We start from the raw sequence: 9,779 nt of genomic DNA, 5'->3' as shown, positions 1-9,779 counted from the left end.
ACATGTGTTCCACTAAAAAGCCTCTCCATTAATGTGTGGATTTGCAAGCGTAATTAAAAACAAAACTTTGTTTTCTCCCACCCAATTAAAAATATCCATGTTGTAAAATTACAGTGTCTACAGTGGTGTTCATATTTAATTGCATTGTAACAAATAAATCATTTTTGAAATGTACACATGGAATAATAAAGGTAATATAGCACAAACATGCACACATTAAGATCCCACAACAGCAATGAGGTAAATGACAAGGTTTTCTAATCTAATGAGATTGCTTATAGAAAGAACATTAGAAAGACTTCAAGAACTCCTTGCTCTTTCTCCACTTGTAGCTGTGCAATCTTACACCCGCCCATTGGTCTTAACTGGAAGACTGTGTGATCATCCCTTAATAGGAGGAATGTCATTCTGCATTCCTTCAGGAATGGAGCCTGAATCAACAACCTTCAGACTTGAGATAAAATGAAATAGCTACCCACTGACTCACTGGTGATACAAGGTCTGGCAAAAATATTTCTCTCCGTGGTTTTCTATAACTTTCTTATAGACATGAACTTCTTGTTGGTTTGAAAATCTATCAATGCCAGTGCCCCAAGCTGCCATTCTTCACATGAATAGATTGGCAGTTAGCAAATCCAAGGATTTGAACAGCATCTAAAGTCCACCCCTTGAGACTGATTGGCTGGTGCAATGGAGTGTATGTCGACTCCATCCACACACGTTGGTTAAGTAAAAGCATGCCTGGCAGAAAGCGGCTTAATTTTCACAGGTTCCATTGACCTTCCTCCCGCAATCATATTTTGGAAGACAGAATTCCAAATGAACACCACATTATGACAAATTGCATCCTGAAATCTCTCTGGAATAGCATGATGTAATTTTAATGTTATCTCCCTTTATTCTAGATTTTTGATACGTTGTGGTTTCTAAATGCATGCAGATGTGCCTGGTCTATGGCAGGGGAGGAGTGTGGGTGGGTGGGGATTTGTGGGTTCAACTGTTTCTCAATGGAATTTTGTCTCTAATTGCATATCTCATGTTTTATAGAAGTATTGGTAATTTTACAGCCTTTTACTATTCATAATAATGAAACAAACCATAGCAGTCTGAACTAAATGCACTGAATAGAAAGGTTGCTACATAATACCCATTGGAATAAAAGTTCATTCAGACAAATCCCCTAAAATGGGCTTCATGCTGTTGCAAATTGCTTTAATGCATAATACACCAATTTTGCAACACTGTTCTGATGCTCATCGGCAAATTCATTTTCTCATTTATAGCGAGTTTTGTTTCTAGCATAAAATTCCACCAAATTGAATCCACAAGTGTGCACATCCAAAATGCGATGTGGTTTTTCAACCTCATTGGTTTGAACAACCATAGGCATTTGCTTGCATTGTCAACTTCCTTAAAATTCTGAAGTATACAGATTGCACTCATGACCTTGTATAGAATTCATGGGACGCCTAGCTGTAGCCATTGAGGTATCTGACCTATTTTACTTGCTCTCCCTCACTTTGCACAATAGCTATCTGCTTAGATCGCACCTGCTGGGCTGCACGTTGAAAACTGAGAGCTAGCAACACTGCTGAAGCAGGCTATGATAGTTGAAGTGTGACATTACACACTGATCCGTCTGAAGAAGGGTCTTCTTAGGCCTGAAACGTCGCCTATCCATGTTCTTCAGAGATGCTGCCCGAGCCGCTGAGTTACTCCAGCACTTTGTCTTTTTTTGTAAACCAGCATCTGCAGTTCTTTGTTTCTTCTTGAAAAAAATTGTTGACAATGCTGTGTCAGCAAATGAGCTGGATATGGGGCAGAGCATATAATTAATCCCACAGCATAGACATAGAAATTAGTCAATTTGAAGAAAAATGAAAAAGATTTCATGACAGACTTCACTGCAACTTCTCCAAGATAAAATTTCCAGGAAAATGTAGCATGGAGTGCAGTTAAATACAAAGTATATGCTTAAAAGTATTGTAGTTATCTTCAGCATATTGTTCACCAGTTTGATTGAGAGGGGGATTGTGCAATTGACCCACACATGCTTGGAAGTTGGAAGAGCATTGTAACCATACACAACCTAAATAGAAAGAATTCAGATGTTGTTCAAGTCAAGTTTATTGTCATTTTCACAATGACAGGCCAACTCTGTCCTGGGATGCCGACTCGACTCAGTGCAGGCGGTGGGAGAGAGGAGGATGATGGCAAAGCTATCATCACTGCTGGACAACGACTCCCACCCCATGCAGGACACTGTCACTGCACTGAGCAGCTCCTTCAGTGACAGACTTCTTCACCCCAAGTGTGTGAAGGAGAGATATCGAAGGTCCTTCCTTCCTGCTGCCGTCAGACTGCACAATCAGCATTGCTCCCAGCAGACCAGTAAATAAAGATAATTACCGTTATTTTATTTTTTAATGAATGCTTATTTATTTTTGCTATCCACTTTGCTGCTGTAACCCTGCAAATTTCCCCATTGTGGGATGAATAAAGGATATTATTATTATTATTAAGTATGGTGAGGTACAGGTACAATGAAAATCTTGCTTACAGCAGCATCACAGGCACATAGACCCAGACAAACAAAAACATAAATTATACAAAATCACAAAAATTCTACAAGACAGCAAAAAAACATTGAATCTTAAATCACTTCAAATGTTCCTTGATAAGCAAGCTTTTTTTAATCATCCATCTATTATCTCCCTTTGTACTTCAGTATAGTTTTTTTGGTTGTTAAGCACCTTGGAATATTGTTAAGAACCATGGTATATTTTTATTTAGGGTTCAATTGCATAATCAAGGGTTCAATTACCCATGGTGGAAAGAAAGGCAAGGCATATATGTAAGTTATTAATTTTTCTCTGAAAATTGGCATTAACAACATTGATAGGAATAGATACAAAGAAACTGGAATACTAAATATTAATCTTGCGCTTGACATTTGGAGACTTGTGGGTTTGATTTGATGTGTACAGTGGAGGCCAATTCTCTGAATGCATTCAAAAGAGAGCTAGATAGAGCTCTTAAGGATAGCGGAGTCAGGGGGTATGGGGAGAAGGCAGGAACGGGGTACTGATTGAGAATGATCAGCCATGATCACATTGAATAGCGGTGCTGGCTCGAAGGGCCGAATGGCCTCCTCCTGCACCTATTGTCTATTGTCTAAAAAGTCTGATGAAGTAACTGAAGGTTTTTCCTTGGTGACCTCAGATTTCCAGGTAATAGTGGACAGAGGACTAAAACTTCCATTAGTTACTTGAAAAAAAGATGTACACTTATATGCCATACAATATATCCTGTAGCTAAAGTTTCACCGTACGGTGAGGTACAGGTGCAGTCGAAGTTCCCAAGTTCTTCGACGTAAGTAGATACAAGAATCTTTGGGTATTAAGCCACAACCTGAATACAATTTACAGTGATAACTGCTGCTTATATTAATGCTGAATGATGGTTTTATCAACGCAAAGTATTTGAGGAACTCTGGACTACACTTGTTATCACCGTACTTCTTGCAAAGATGCTATACTCTACTCTCAATTCCTCCGTCTCCACTGCATCTGCTCCAAAGATGAGAATTTCCCACACAAAGACATCTGAGATGTCCTCATTCTTTAGTGAATATGGTTTCCCCCCTTGTCATAGATGGGTCCCTCACACTTGTCGCCTGTGTCCCGTAGTTCTGCTCTCGCTCCTCTTCCCCCCAGATGCGACAAAGACAGAGTTCCCCTGGACTGTCACCTCTCACCCCACCAGCCTCCGCATACAACACATCATCCTCTGACATTTCCATCACCTTCAATGTAATCCAACCACGAATCATATCTTTCCATCTCCACCCCTTTCTGTCCTCTGCAATTCCTTGGTTCACGCATCACTTCCCAACCAAACCGCCATTTTCGCAGGTACTTTCCCCGCAACCACAGGAGTTGCAACAGCTGTCCTTATACCTCCTCCCTCAACTCCATCCAGCAATCCCGATAGTCCTTCCAGGTGAGATAGAGGTTCACATGCACCTCCTCTAACTTCATCTACTGCATCTGGTATTCCAGATGTGAATTCCTATACATTGGCGAGACAGTGTAGAGTCGGCAACCGTTTCGCTGAACACTTACGCTCAGTCCACCAAGGCCATCTCTCAGTTGCTAATCATTTGAACTCCCCTTTCCATTCCCATACTGACCATTCTCTCTTGCGCCTCTGCCTTTGCCAGGGTAAGGCCACATGCAAATTGGAGGAACAGCCTCTCATATTTCACGGGTAGTTTTCAACCCAGTGGTGTGAACGTTGAATTCTCTCATTTTTGGTAACTTCTATAATCACTCCCCTCCACCTCCGCCCCCCCCTCTCCCCTCACTCTTCTCCCCCTGCCCTCCACTAAAGTCAGTTAACTAGTTCCACAGTTCGCAACTATGTATCCCACTTGGGATCACACTGTCACTAGCCAACAATTAGCCTATCAGGGAACCGCTCTGTCCGAGGTCATCTATTGCCAGCCCTGACTTGTCCTGGTCTTGTTTGCAGATCCCCCCTCCACCTAAAACTAGTCTGAAGAAGGGTCCTGACCCAAAATGTCACCTAACCATTTTCTCCAGAGATGCTGCCTGACCCGCTGAATTGCTCCAGCATTATGTCTATCTTTGATATAAGTCAACATTTGTAGTTCCTTTTGAATACTGGATGAATTCAGTGGGTCAGGTAGCATTTGGGGAGGAAATGGACAGGCCATGTTTTGGGTCAGGTCCCTTCAGTCTGATCCACAGATGCTGCCTGACCAGTTGAGTTCCTCCAGCATTTTGTGCTGTCCTCAAGATAGCATCTACAATTTCTTGTGTCGTCACGATTTTGTTTTCTGTACTACCTCACCAGAAGTAGTACTATTTCACTTACTACGTGAACAATGTTTATCCAAGTTTCTCCTTGAAGATTAAGGGAATCCACATTCCAAGCATGCCGACCTCTCCCCTCATTCTCAGGCATTGATTATAAATTTATGATCTCTAGTCATGGACTCCACAGCCATCATCATCTAAATAGTTCATTGTACAGTATTTCACATAGCTAGACAATTATGTACCCTATTTGGAAAACCTGAGACTTTTCTAGGTATTGAAGGGAATCTTAATGGGAAATATCGAGCAAAGCAAGGACAGAAACATGAGCCGTCCACATTTCCCATTCTAACCATTAAACATGACAATACACCAAATTTTCTCTTGTTTCCAAGCTTTGCTTTTGTCTTCATTTTATACTGGGACTGTAGCTTTTTGTTGAATGTAAATGTAGTTGAAATCAAATCCCAACACTTAAACAAACTCCACCCAATGGCACAATAAATGAAAAACAAGAGCAGAGAGTTGATTTCAAGACTATTTCACAGACAAGTCGGGCATTTTCACAGATTCCCAAGCCACACAATGCAGATATGCATGTTCCCTGATTATGCTGACAGGGAGAAATTTAAGCTAGATTAGTTACTTGAACAAGTTGCTTTTATCATTCTAGTTTGAAATAGAGCATTATTTTCCTAATCTTTATTCACCTGTGATGGTATGTCAGGAGATGAGAGATTATGAGGGAGAGCTTCAGGAGGGTGGGGAAGGAGGGAGGGTCATCTTTTGACATGGGAATCTGCCAACAGTTCTCACCCTCAAATCTTTCAGGTTGTGGTCGCCAATCCAAACATGCATCGTGCCCAATGTTGGTCAGGCCAGCACGAAATGGAACCCACACTGCCAGAATTCAGGTTTTCAAGGCCTGAATTCAAGGGTGCACAGAGTCCTGATGGTTACTATCTAGTGCATGTGGAACCCAGCAATTTTCTCACATTACCAGAGACACGGGTCACATCTAGGTATACTGATGTGGCGATCAGAATATTTCTCATCCAGCTTGATTCTGGCTGGATCATGAGCATCCACCAACTTGTCCAACATCCATTTGTGGTGGCATTGCAGACTATTCTAGGATTCAAGGTGTCCACCACATCATTACAACAATTAACATGCATAACCATATTTACAAAGCCACAATACATCTTATGTTTTTGATTTTTGGTTTTGGAAACTGGCACCCAAATTGTCGATACAAGGCCAATTACGACCTTTAGAGACATTTGAACCGATGTATGTATAGGAAGTGGTTAGAAGGATATGGAGCAAATGGTACCAGCCCAACTTGGTAGGCATGGACTAGGCAGGCCGAATGGTCTGTTTCCATGTTGTAATGGAAACAGCTCCGACTCCAGCCTTAGCCTTTTCTAATTTCACATCCAGATGTGAAAAACATTAAGTCTATTTCTCTCTTGGCAGAATTTGCCTGACTGAGAATTTCCAGCATTTTCTTTTTTTAATTTTTCCTCATTTGTTTTATTAACTCTTCCAGACAGAAATAGGGAGACTTTTAATGAAAATAATTAATTATTTTGAATCAGTCTGCCTTCATAGAAATAAGATGTAAAAACTCAGATATTTTAATGAGAAAAAATGATGCATTGAGTATCAGCCAAAAAATAGTACCAGAGAAGCTGATGAAATTTAAAACTGATAATATCAAGGACTTAGTGTTTTACATTCTGTGATTGTGAAAGAGCAGGTTAAAGGTGATATATATGCTCAGATTATCATCTTCCAAAGTCTACATGTATTGACATTTTTCTTGTGGATTGGAAAAGCTGCAACACTAAGCTGCAACTAAGAGAGGAAGGGAAAGAAAACAGGAGACAACTGACCTGTGATTGATAAATACATCTCTTGATGCTCCTAAACACATCATCAGTGATGTAACCTGGGGTCATTGGGTGTTTCAGGTCTTTCAACCTCAGACACCCTCGCCTGGGCGACCCAGCCGTGGTTGATCAGACCACGACGTGTTCAGGTGGCATTCGCTCCTCCCCATGGACATCCTCTCCTGATCCAGAGCCATCTCGAGGCTTTCTCCGCTGCCTCTGTGGTGTTCTTGATGGCTCTTCTCCTCTCCATTCCGGTGATGCCCAGTGCTCTCAAGGCCTTGTAGAGCGATTGCCCTGCAAAACCTCTACAGCCAACCTCAATGGGCATACACCTTGCCTTCCAGCCCTGCTTACGGCAGTCTATGACCAGCTCTTCGTATTTGGTCTTCATTCTCTCATGGGCCTCCTCCAGACGGTGTTAGCTTAACATCAGTGGCAGTGAAAATGCTGGAATTAATAATGAAGGATTAACTCAGAAAATACCTTAAAGATTAATAAGATTGAGCAGAACCAATATGGATTAATGAAAAGAAAGTCATATTTCATTAATTTGTTGGAGTTCTTTAAGGATATGACCGTTCAAAAAGATAAGGAAGAATCAGTGGATGTGATATATTTGGATTTTTGAAAAGTATTCAAAAAGCACCAGAATGCAAAGAGTTAGAAAATGGATTGTTCTCAGATTAAAAAGCTGTAAGTAATGGGATACTGCAGAGATCACTGTTTGGATTCTAATTTTGCACAATATCAAAGAATCACGCAGCAGTAAATTAGGCCCTACCACCCAACTCATCCATGCCGACCAAGATGCTAGTTCCATTTGCCTGCATTTGACCTATATCCTTCGAAATCTTTCCTATCCATGTACCTGTCCACCTGCCTCATATACTTCCTTTGGGAGCTCGTTCCATTCAAGTACCACCCTCTGTGTGAAAAGATTGTGCCTCAGGTTTTATTAAATCTTTCCTCTCTATATGAACAATTTAGATGTGGGAACCAAATGGTAAATGTTGAATTTTGCTGATCATACTAAACTAGGCAGAATTTAGCAAAGATCAACAATCAAAGTGACTGGATAAAACATGACAGACATAATATTGTGTAGGAAAATTGAAGTTATGTACCACTGCACACAGTGGAAAAATAAGGTACTGAATGGCGAGCGAATAGTGTGATTTCGGAGGAAACTAAATTTACACAAATTGCTATCACCAAGATAAGTTGCACCAAGTTGCAGCAAACGAATAAGAGAAAAATGTGATGATCTTAATTCTGAGAGAATTTGAAGAGTGAGAAAGTTTTACTATAATCATTAAAACAATAAAGTGCTGAGGAACTTAGCAGGTCAGGCAGCATTCGTGGAGCCAGACCTGCCGAGCACTTTGTTTTTGCTCCAGATTACAGTATCTGCATTCTCTTATTGTAATTGTATATTGTGAGACCTCGTCTGAACTATTGTGTACAGTTTTTGTCTTGTCACCTAAGAAAGGATTTACTTGCTATGGACTGAATACAGCAAAGATTCACTGGAGTGATTCAAAGAATGATGAATTTGCTGTATGAGGAGAGATCGAGTAAATGGGACTATATCCTCTTTAGAAAATTTGTGAGGAAATCTCATGGAAATAGATTCTTAAACAGCTTGATAGATGAAATGCAGGGAAAATTGTTTTACTACACAATATTACGTCTGTCATGTTTTTATCCAGTCACTTTGCTTGTTGATCTTTGCTAAATTCTGCCTAGTTTAGTATGATCAGCAAAATTCAACATGTATCATTTGATTCCCACATCCAAATTGTTGATATAGAGGGGAAAGATTTAATAAAACCTGAGGCGCAACCTTTTTACACAGGTGGTACTTGAATGGAACAAGCTTCCAAAGGAAGTGTATGAGGCAGGTGGACAGGTACATGGATAGGAAAGGTTTCGAAGGATATAGGTCAAATGCAGGCAAATGGAACTAGCTTAGATGGGCAGAGAGGAAAGCTCTTCAGCGGGTAGTCCATAGAGCTCAGAGGACTTTCGGAACAAAGCTACCAGCCTTGGAGGGCATCTACAACACACGATGCCTCAGAAAAGCCACCAGCATCCACAAAGACTCTTCACACCCCTGCAACAGTCTGTTTGAACTTCTACCATCGGACAGATGATACAAGGCCTTCTACGCCCGCACCTCCAGACTCAGGAACAGCTTCATCCCCAGGGCCATAGCTGCTATGAACCGGTCCTGCTGAGCCGGATGGTCACATCGCACAGTGAACCGGCACAGATCTATTTGCACTTTATTCTGTTTTAAAACTGTTCTAATTTGTTTCATTGGGTTGTTTAAATTAATACTGACTAGCTAATTAATTTATTGCATTGTATGGGAGGCGCATTCCCAATCTCGTTGTATCCCTGTACAATGACAATAAAGATATATTGTAGTGTATTGTATTGTATCTTGGTCGGCATGGATGAGTTGGGTGGTAGGGCCTAATTTACTGCTGTGTGATTCTTTGATATTGTGCATAATTAGAATCCTAAATTGTTTTCCCTGGTGAGGAAACTTGGGAAAAGGGGAGAGGAACTATTTCAATTAAGGAGTATGCAGTTTGGGACAAAGAGGAGATAGTTTGTCATTCAAGGCTGATGAATTTTGGAATTCTTTACCCCAATGGGCTTTGAAAGCCACGTCATTGGCAGCTAAACAGTATGAAAAAAGACTCTTCATCCCAATGCACCCAGACAGAGATGCTTAAAAATCCATTAAACAAACAGATCAATAGATATTTAGATATCAGGGGAATCAGGGGTTATGTGCATAAAGATGGAAAATTACACCAAGGTAAAAATCAGTCGTGATATTAATGAATGGTCTAGGAGGCTCGAAGGGACGGGTGATCCGCTCCGCTGTGTTTTTAAATACGCACATTCTGTTCTTACATGAAAATTTACGTACATGATGTTCCTGCATGAAAAAAAACCTGTCAACCCAGCTTTTTAATGTCTTCGGCTCGAGGTGAACAGTTATCGTTGGTCATATGTGCGCCGCCCC

This window comes from Rhinoraja longicauda, chromosome 31 (assembly GCF_053455715.1).
Source record: "Rhinoraja longicauda isolate Sanriku21f chromosome 31, sRhiLon1.1, whole genome shotgun sequence".
NCBI classification, from domain to species: Eukaryota; Metazoa; Chordata; class Chondrichthyes; order Rajiformes; family Arhynchobatidae; genus Rhinoraja; species Rhinoraja longicauda.
Note: the sequence above shows the minus strand (reverse complement) of the source record.